Genomic DNA, 10,549 nt, shown 5'->3' with positions numbered 1-10,549 from the left:
CTGGCTTGTGTCCTTCTGGGTTTGTCTCTGCTTCTGCAAACATGGAGATCTAAGCTCACACTCCTACAGTTATATACAGTTACACAGTTTTTTTTTTTTTTGATGAGGAAGATTAGCCCTGGGCTAACATCTGTTACCAATCTTCCTCTTTTTGCTTGAGGAAGATTGTGCCTGAGCTAACATCTGTGTCAATCTTCCTCTATTTTGTATGTGGGTCACTGCCACAGCATGGTTTGATGAGTGGTGTGTAGGTCTGCGTCTGGGATCTGAACCTGTGAACTACGGGCCACCAAAGAGGAGTGAGAACTTAACCACTACACGGCTGGGGCAGCCCCACAGTTATCAAGTTTTTTATTTTAAGATTACAAAGCTGCAGATATTCAGTGACGTGCCCCTCTCACTCCCCACGTCTGGGCCGTCTTTCTGATTTGGGGAACACAGGACCACCTCTTACTTCTCCACACCCCCAATCCAGAACACAGGGCCAGGCAGAGGGGAAGCAGAGCCCTGCCATCTCCCTGCTTGGTCTTCCGTCATGGGATCCCGGGCAAGTCACTCCCCTCTCAGGGTCTCAGTTTCCCCACCGGGCCTGGCACAGGGACAGGGTGTGTGAAACAACTGCTCAATTCCCTGTATTTTGAAAGAAATCTTCTTCCCCTGTCAGGCCTTGGGAGCAGCACCCTGAGGCCATAGTTGAGGGGGGCAGGTTCCTGGGGGAAGTTCTGACACAGGCCACATTAATGATGTCCCCAAGTCCATTCCCGTGGGGCTAGGCCACTTGGACAAAGGGCCAGGGCTCTGGCCTTCCAAGTCCCACCTCCACCTCCTCTGCTTCCTCCAAAGTCACCTAGAGAAGAGCACAGGCCCCACAGCAGCTGCCTACTGGGGTCACCTGGCCGTGCCCCAGGCGGTCTGGGGACGCACGCAGAGCCTGGGGAACCCTACATATCCCACCTATCCCCCCCCAATTCATGGGCACAGGGACGCAGAAAGACCAGGCTGATGAAGTTTCAATCCAGGCTCTGCTCCCTTGGATGAGTTACCTAAACTTCTTGTGCCTCAGTTTCTCCATTTGTCAAATGGGGATGATGATCCTGTTTTCAAAGGGTTATTTTGAGGATGAGGTGAGAGGAAGACCATGCTCCTCCCCACTCTGTCCCCACGCCCCAGGATCACTGACCAATGAGGCCCAACTGTTACCATCTCTGCAGATGCTGATCGCCCATCTGAGGACCTGTGTTACTGTGTGAGAACCACACTTTCCCTCTGGAATCCAAAAAACACTGAAAGGGGAACTGAAATCACACAGAAGTAAGTTGTCCAGGCACCACCCTCAACCTCAGTGCCACCCTCCGCCGGCCAACTCAGAGGACGGCCAAGTCCAGGCCCGCTGGGCTCTCCCGGGGTCACACAGGCCCTGGCTGTAACCGGCTGTGTGAGCTTAGTAACTTCTCCACTCTGGGTTCATCTCCTGCCACTCCTTCTCCACCCCAAACCCAAGTGCAGCCCCGCTCTGAGCATGCACCTGGAATATAATGGGTGCTTAGCGAACACTGTACGTGACTTTTGCTGGTTTGGGTTTTGTGTTTGACTCAAATACCTCTAGTAGAGTGATGTCAGTATAATGCAGGTTTCCCAGCACATGGAAGTTTTGAAACAAATCTGGGGCAGGTTTTCACACAATCAAACAGAGAGCCTTCTTACTGTATGAAGACTTGGCAACAGCTGACAATCTGCAGGACACTCAGGGCCACCTTTTCTTCTCCCATCACCCACGTTCCCCAGTAGCTTCCAGTTGCTCCCTTCTGTGCAAGTCACGGCTGGTTTAGTGGCTCCAAGAATTCAGCTGTCCACAATGTTAAACTTTCGGTGAAGCTGTGAGGACCAATGAGCAAGCCGCAAAGACATTCCCGCTGTATTAAAATGATGGGTTAATAGAGAAGGCTACGCACTGGCTCTGATTTTTATTTTGATGAAAATACTTTCTATTAAAAGCAAAAGCTCACCAGGATTTACATGTTGAAGGAAGAGTCAGGAGCCCCAGGGCTTAAGGCCACAGAGCGCTGACTGGCTGTGATGCCAGGTACAAATGTTGGTGGAGGTTTAACTAGGCAGGAATTTTTATCAGGATCTTTATGGTTTGGGTTGGTGCACTAGTGACGAAGTTCCATAGGCTTTGAGGGGTCTTTCCCGGCCCTGTTTTCTCATAAGCCCTATTAGTCGTGGTTTAGGATCTTGCAGAGCATGAGGCTTCAGGAACACACATGTGGTGTCAGATGGGAAACAGCTGAACTGGTTGCTATTGTTGACTACCCTGTACCTACCTGTGCGCATCCAGGTGTTTGCTTATGCTATTCCCTCCTCTGTGGACACTTGATTCCATCACCTGGAAAGATCTAGGTCATCCTCCAAAGCCCAAAGCAGGCAAAAACTCCTTGGAGAAACCCTCCAAGTCCTCCCTGGCAGAGCTGACTGTCACCAGCTCGGTGCTTCCATGAGACCTGTGGGTGCTGAAATCTAGCCACATGCCCCTCTCCTTGTCTGTCTCCTTCTACTAGACTATGGTGACTAGACTGTGGGTTTCCCAAATGCATCTGTGGCCCCAGTGTCCTGTACAAGACCCACGCTCAGGTTGGCACAGGCTAATTGCTTTTTGAATAAAAGTAGAAATTAAAAAGCACGAGTTGGTAGAAAACGATGCTTGGATGGACACAGAAGACTGTGGGAGCCTGTTTACAGAAAATCTGGATTGTCTGCAGTGGCTTATGTCTTCTTGGCTACACGTCCTTTCTCTTGAAACAGAGGAAGCTCAGGGAGTGTGAAGTATTACAGTAACTCAGAAGCGACTGAGGAAGGGAAGCAAATCCTGTTTCCTGCCTGATAGCTGTGGAGCGCGGCCATCTACTGCTGAAGGCTTCTTCTGCGGAGGTCTTTACATGCAGTTTCATATTTAATTCTCACATCCACTCTAGGAGGAAGGTGCACATTTTATAAATGAAGGAATCAAGGCTCAGAGGGGAAAACAAGTTACCCAAGATCTCAGAGATAGAGAGAGGAGTAGAAATCCAGGTCTGACTCCCAAGTTGGTGATCTTTTCTGATGTACCTCCAAGGGGAAGGAGATGGGAGTGGGGCTGCAACACAGAGGTCCAGGCTCACCCTCCCCACAAGGGCATGTTTCACTAGGATAAATGTCATGGGGCAGCCTGGACCCTTGATCGCCTGTGGAGGAACAGAAGGAGGGATGGGTGTTATTGTATCAGAAGAGCACTCTACAATTTGCAGTTCACTTCTTTATCATGGACTTCTGAAGAGGGACAGAATGATTATTTCCTTATGTAGGTAGGGAAACTGAAGCAAAGGCAGGGGCAGTGGCTTGCTCAAGATCGTGGAGCCAGTTACTGGAGGAACTAAGGCTCAAAAATAATTTTAAGTAAGCTCCTAACAAACAGACTCTCCTGCAGGGAACAACCATACGCTCTGGACAAAATACAAAACAAGCACTTCAGGGCTCAGGGCAAGGAAGAGAAGCAGGAAGATTTGAGGGGAGTCAAAATATGGATTAAATGATGGGCAAAGAGTGAGCTCTCCATTTTTGCGATTTGCCTTGGAGGCAGCTGCAGTTGTGGCACAGCTCCAAGTGGCTAAAACTCTGGCAGAAAGCTCACCATCTTTCTGGTCTGAAAAAACCAGAGGGCAGAGCCCAGGAACCATGACTGCTGGAGAGGGAGGGGAAATTGTTAAAGGAGAAAGCCACAGAAGGGAAACTCCAAATTCTGTGCATAATCTCTACCTCAGTGTCTGACCGATCCTCAACCCTACATGCATTAAGCAGACTAAAAGCAGTCTGAAATGAGACGTTAGCTGCCTCTCATCACAGACAAGGCAGATTTGCAATTTGTCTAACCAAGTTAATTGCCTGCTAATAATAATAATAAAAAACGTCCTTTAGGAATATAACACAATCCATAGTCTCTTCACTGTAACATTGATAATGTCCAGGATATAATAAAAAATTACTTGACAGAGAAAGAGCAAGGGAAATGTAACCCATTCTCAAAAGGAAAGACAATCAACAGAGGCCAATGCTAAAATGATCTAGATGTTGGAATTAATAAACAAACACTCAAAGGCAGTTATTATAGCTGTGCTTGATGAGGTAAGGAAAATACCCTTTTGTGAAAAGGTAGGAATCTCAGCAGAAGAACAGAAAATACAAAAAAGAAGCAAAAGAAAATTTTAGAAGTGAAATACACAGTATCTGAAATTAAAAACTGGAATGTTTGTGTTTCATAGCAGAATGGAGATGGCAGAGGAAGAGTGAACTTAAACACACATTTTTAGAACTTATCCAACCTTATCCAAGGAAACAAGAGAAAAAGTTTAAAAAAAATAAACAGAGTCTCATGGACCTGTGGGAAAATATGAAAAGGTCTAAAGGTAATGGGTAGTTTGAAAATTGGAACCCCAGGAGGAAAAAAGAGAGAATAGAGGAAAAATTTTTGAAGAAATAATGGCTGAAAACTTCACAAATTTGGTGAAAGAGATAAATTTACATGTTCAAGAAGTTCTGTGAACCTCCAACATAATAAATTTAAGACAATCCCACCTACACCCATAACAGTAAAACTGCTGAAAACCAAAAATAAAGAGAAAACCTTGAAAAAAAATTATATATTTCATATAAGGAACAAGCAACATAGAGCATCATATCAGAAACTGAGGAGGCCAGAAGACACTGGAACAACATCTTTAAAGGGCTGAAAGAAAATACTATCAACCTGGTATTCTATGTCCTGAAAAGATATCCTTCAAAAAGGAAAGCAAAATAAAGACATTTCTAGATAAAGGAAAGCTAACAGAATTCATTGCCTACAGAAATGTACTAAAGGAATGCCAACCAAATTCCTCAGCTGAAGAGAAATGATAACAAAGGAGAGTCAAATCTCCAGAAACCAATGAAAACCATCAGAAATGGTAAATATCTGAAAAGGCTTTTTTTTCACAATTTCTTTGAAATACATGTGACTATTTAAAGCAAAAATTGAAATACTGTCTTGTAGGGTTTATAATTTACATATGACAGTAATAACGTGAAGGCTAGAGGAGGTGGTAAATGGACTATACAGAGGCAAGGTTTTCTAAAACAGTAACTGTGAGTAAACTGTAACAAGTTAAAGATGTATATGGTAATCTCTAGAGCATTACTAAAAAAAATAAAGAAAAGAGGTATGGCTAAAATGTCAATAGACAAATTAAAACGGAATTCTAAAAAGTATTCTACCAACCTAAAGGAGGCAGGAAAAGTGGAACAGAGGAATAGAAAGATAGAAAACAAGTAATAAAATGATAGACTTAAATCTAACCATATCAATAACTACATTAAATATTAATGGGCTAAACAATCCTATCAAAAGGCAGAGATAATCAGAATAGATGAGAAAGCAACATGTAACTACATGTTGTCTATTACAGACATTTAAGATTATATAAACATATGTAAACATTAAACATAAAGACACAGATAGGTTGAAAGTAAATGGATGGAAAAATATATACCATGCAAATAGTTATCATAAGAAAACAGAGGTTTCTATCTTAATATCAGATAAAATAGATCTCAAGACAAAGTATATACCAAAGATAACAAAGGACATTTCATAATATCATACGTAAAATTTTATGTCAACATTATTGATAAAAAACAAACTGAATCAGTCCTTTTTCTGTTCCACACATTCCAGTTTGGTTCAATGGTGTTCACAGCCACATCCCCTGCAGCCAGGGGGTGCCGAGAATGCGAGCTGGTCCCTGCAGAAGGAGGGGGAGCCCATGAAACAGCCAATGAGAAGAAGCTGTGCCAAGGCTGCAACAGATGGAGCCCACAGGATTATGGGAGCCCAGAGGAGGAGCTCCCATAATCTGAGGGTGTGGGGAGGTCCAGGGAGGAAGTTACTCTGTGCAGGCAGTCGTGAAGGACAAACATCAGGTTGCCAGGTGAAGGAAGGGCCAAGTGTGCACGATGGCAGAGGGGAGGGCACATGTAGAGGAACAGAGGAGGAACATCCTGGAGGTGTGGGGAAGCTAAGATCGTTTCAGTGATGCTGGAGCACAAGGGGCGAGGGAGGCACGGGGACAGATGACCATGGAGAGGCTGTGGATGGAAGCCTTTATCCCATCTATGTACCCCATCTGGACTCTGAACTCCAGACAGGACAGGAGCCTGTCTGATCTTTATGTCCCCAGAACCTCGCAAGTGCTAGGCACACAGAAGGGGAGGGGGTGTCAGTGAGTGTTTGATGAATGAATGGTGTAGTGAATGAATGAATGGTGTAATGAATGAATGAATGAGGGGGGCTGCCTTCCAGATCCATTTCTCCACCCCCATTCTGTGGTCTCCTGCCAACACTGACTTTAATGCTCACCCCTCTTTAGGTTTTTTGGGGGGCAACACATTCTCATAGTTCTTTCTATCATTTGCTAGACTTTAGCTCTGTAACCTTAGGGACAGACATGGCTATGGGAGAGAGGCAGATCCCAACTGGACATCATTTAAATATTCATAAGAGCTGAGGCTATGGCAAGCTGGACAAACATGAAGAGAATTCAGAAAAGACTCGAGCAGTAGATTCCTCAAATTCAAGCTCGAGGTGTAGCAAACTGGAAGTGGGGTGCAACTCCAGTTAGGAGACCAACACGCCCCATCAACTGCTCCTTCCCAAAGCCACATTTCCCTGTGCCTTTGAGCTTTCAGGCCTCGGGAAAATTGTGTGGCTTCTGTGGCAGCAGGAACATTCCTTCCTGCAACCTCTTTCCAGGTGGTGGGGAGATAAGCCTCTGACAGCTGTTTGCCTCAGTCGCTCCTCATCTCATCTCACGTAGGCCCAGAGATCATTTTACCTGGTTTCTTAAGTTGGACCTGCTCCTTCCCAAGCTTGGATAGGGCTCACACTATTTTCTGGGTCAGAGCACCTTCCTTCCCTGTCCTTTATGTTTACTTCAGGGTGTAGGCGGGGGTTTCCTGATACACACCTCTGGAGTCCATCTTGTGGGGCCCACCATGTTGAGTGATAGGAAGCCAAGAAGTTCTGGATCTGCAGGAGGCTTCCACTGTGGAAACAAATCCAGCCTCCCTCACTTCCCAGAGTGGGGTGATTCCATCAAGGAGGTCTTGTCCCACCAGCCTAGCATGCAATTCTGCTCCAAACTCCACCCATGGCTCCCATGCCCGAGCCCCATGAGTATGTCCTCTCTTCTTTGACCTCTTTCCCTTGAGTCCCATCTCAGCATCCTCCTGCATATGCTTCTCAAGGTACAACCAGTCTTACTTCCCATGCGCATCTTTGTCACCAGGAAACTCAAGAATTAACTTCTGAAATACTCTACTCTGATCTCCCTACTCAGATCTGCTCAGAGCTTAGCTGCCCCTCTGTGGTTCTTATTAAACCCTTATCTGCAGCTTCTAGAAAGTGCCTTTGGGTCTCTTGGTCCATCCCTGCTCCCTTAGTGGGAGATAGACGTACCCCTTCATCCTCTCTGGGCCCTGTCCCTTCCAAGATCTGGCAGCGATTCACACCCCTGTCTTTCCTGATCCCAGCTCAAGAGCAGCTGCGCGAAGATGGCTTGATTTTTGCCTGTTCCATCTGTCCAATCTGGCTTACAGGCCTCAGCCTTTTCTCTCAGGAAATCTTCATTTCTCCAGCTCGATCAACATGTCGTCCTTTAATGTTCAAGTGTTAGACATTCCCAACGTTTCCTGTTCTGACAGCAAGTCCAAACTCTGGCTTTAAAACCAGTCTACTTCCTTCCTGATCTTCTGAGCAACCAGATTCCTAGATCTGGGCCTTTTCATTTCTTCTTAGCTGCTGGGATTTTGATAATCCCACTGAGACTTTTCTCTATCTGAAGGATGGTGGGGATGGCACAGCGCTGGAATAATTAGGGTCCCCATCCTCCTGGTCTGTTCATTGATACAACCCACCAGTCCCTGAGCTCCACTGTCCTGTGGCTGAGGCCAATACAATGAGCTATCTAGATCCATGTTCACCATGGGGTGGGGAAAGGGTGGTTCCAGCATCCCCTCATCTTCAATCTTCACTATGGACCCTGGAATCCCCACATTGTCCCTCGATCCCCAAATCCTCACCCATGAGTGTGCATCTTCTCTGCCTAATACGTGCTCTAATGCGTGGGGTTTCCTAGTGTGGCTTGTTCCTTGAATTCTTCCAGGCACCCCCTCCTCCCTTCCTCACCAGGCACAAGAACAATAGGCACATGGAAAGAAATTAATGTTACTAACGCTGGAGAAACATTCAATGAATTCTTCTCTTCCAGCCCCAGTGCAGAAATCCTTTGGTAATTAGTCCTGGAGTGAAAACCAGGCCCGGAAGCTAGGTGAGGCTTTTCTCTCTTTACTCCAGAATCTAATGGCTGGGCCGGTGAAGCCGTATGACAACCATTCATCCAACCAAACATATGAGAAGGATGGTCAGTGAGGCACCCTCCCCACCCACTACCAGAAACTGGCAGAGAGCTGAAACAGGGCAAGATGAATGGGAGCAGAGAGTAGCTGGGAGGAAGGGAAATCAGGTGGGGTCTGGAAAGAGGGAAGGAAGAGAGACTCATTGGAATCCTTGCTGGGGAAGAGGAAGGCCTTGATATGCTCCTCATTCCATGTGATAGGGAGCGAGGAGGAAGTCTGGGGCTGTTAAGGCTCAGCCCGCCTTCCCACTAGTAAAGCACCGCCACCCATCAATTCAGGGGCTGGCCCAGCAGATAGCAGCTCCCCTCCCGTAAGGAGATAGTACTCATGAGGGAGGTGGGCAGAGGGTCCATGCTCCTGCTCCTCCAAGCCCCAGGGGATGAGGAGGGAGCTCCTGCAAAGGCCTAATTAGGGAGTCTGCCTGTGCAGGATGGTGCCCCCTGGTGCTACAGTCCCTTACTTACCCTGTCCCCTAGCCACGGATGATGGCTCTAAGGCCCCTTTGAGCCAATCAGAATCCGGCTCCAGAAAATCAGAAAACCACAAGGAAAACCCTCAGAGGCAGAAGGCTGTGGAGCTGAGGCCTGGAGGGAAGCATGCTCCTCCTGCTGAGATCCCTAAGGCTTTCCAGGCCTTGTGTGTGTGTGCACACACCCGTTTCGGTAATTCTGTGAACATTCTGGATCATTCCAAGAAATACCTCTGTTCTTGAGTTGGAGTTTTTTTTTAATTAGTTTTTTTTTTGTTCTTGCATTTGCTTTTATCTTTATTGCTTTGTTGCTATTGTTTTGCTTGCAACCAAAGAATCTTAACTGACACAGAATTTGGAACCCAAGGGTTGGTTGCAGTCCAGAGACCCTTAGGAGGGTTGACATATTTGGAACTGGTTTTCTGGCTGAGGGTGAGGGACAGGGCCGAGGTAAAGCCCCTCCCCTCAACATTCCAGGTGGTGGCTGCTGTCAGCCAGTGTAGACAGGACAAGAAATACTGGGACCTGGAGTAGGACAGAGACTTCTGATGCTTCCGACAAACGCATAACTGAAATCTTGAAAGTTCTCCTCAATGCTTGAAATAAATTCCAGCTTTTTATGTTTTCAGCTGAAAAACTTTCCTATGAAAACTAGATTCAGAGATGGATTCTGTAGGTTTCTGATTCACATGGTGAATTCAATCCCCACTAGAACTTTCAGGGAAAATTAAGACACTGATGGGGAAAGAATTGCATGCTAAGTTCCTATGGCTGCTGCAACAAATGACCACAACTCAGTAGCTTAAAACATCTCAGATTTATTCTCTCACAGTTCTGGTGGTCAGAAGTGCTAAAATCAGAGTGTCAGAGGGCTGTGTTCCTTCTGGAGGCTCCGGCACACAATGCACTTCCTTGTCTTTTCCAGCTTCTGGAGCCACCTGCATTCCTTGGCTCCTGGCCCCTCCCTCCATCTTCAAAGCTAGCAGTGTAGCATCTTCTAATCCGTCTCTGTGCTTCTATCAACATATCTCTTTTTCTTCCCTTTGATCTTCTTGCCTCCTTCTTATGAGGACTTTGTGATTACATTGAGTCCACCCCAATAATCCCAGATAATGTCCCCATCTCAGCATCCTTACTTGAATCACATCTGCAAGGTCCCTTTTATTATGTAAATTAACATATTCTCTGGTTCCAGGAATTAGGACACGGGCATATTTGAGGGGTCGCTATCAGCCCACCGCAAGTTGCATCTAGAAAACTGCAATAGGGACATCTGATGGGATTTGCAGGATCTCAATTACAAACCAAGTATCTAAGGGCACTTGGGCACACTTTGCCCATGACACACTCTTTCTTTCTTGTCAGCAATCATTCGAAGTCAGCATGGTCCGAGGGTGAAATGCAGAATGCAAAAGAGTTAGACACCAAAGCAAGAGAGGGACTTCACTATAAAAGCTCCATACATCTGGAGAAAATGTGTGATGTGAATCTAAAGTGTTCACCAAGGGAGGTGGAACATGATTCTGTATTTATTGCTGTTGTTGTCCTCAGGTGACACCATTTGCCCCAGCAGCGGGCTGTGATTCTAACTGTGCCCAG

Source organism: Diceros bicornis, chromosome 25 (genome assembly GCF_020826845.1).
Source record: "Diceros bicornis minor isolate mBicDic1 chromosome 25, mDicBic1.mat.cur, whole genome shotgun sequence".
NCBI classification, from domain to species: domain Eukaryota; kingdom Metazoa; phylum Chordata; class Mammalia; order Perissodactyla; family Rhinocerotidae; genus Diceros; species Diceros bicornis.
The sequence above is the reverse complement of the archived record's forward strand: the minus strand, read 5'-3'. Positions refer to the sequence as shown.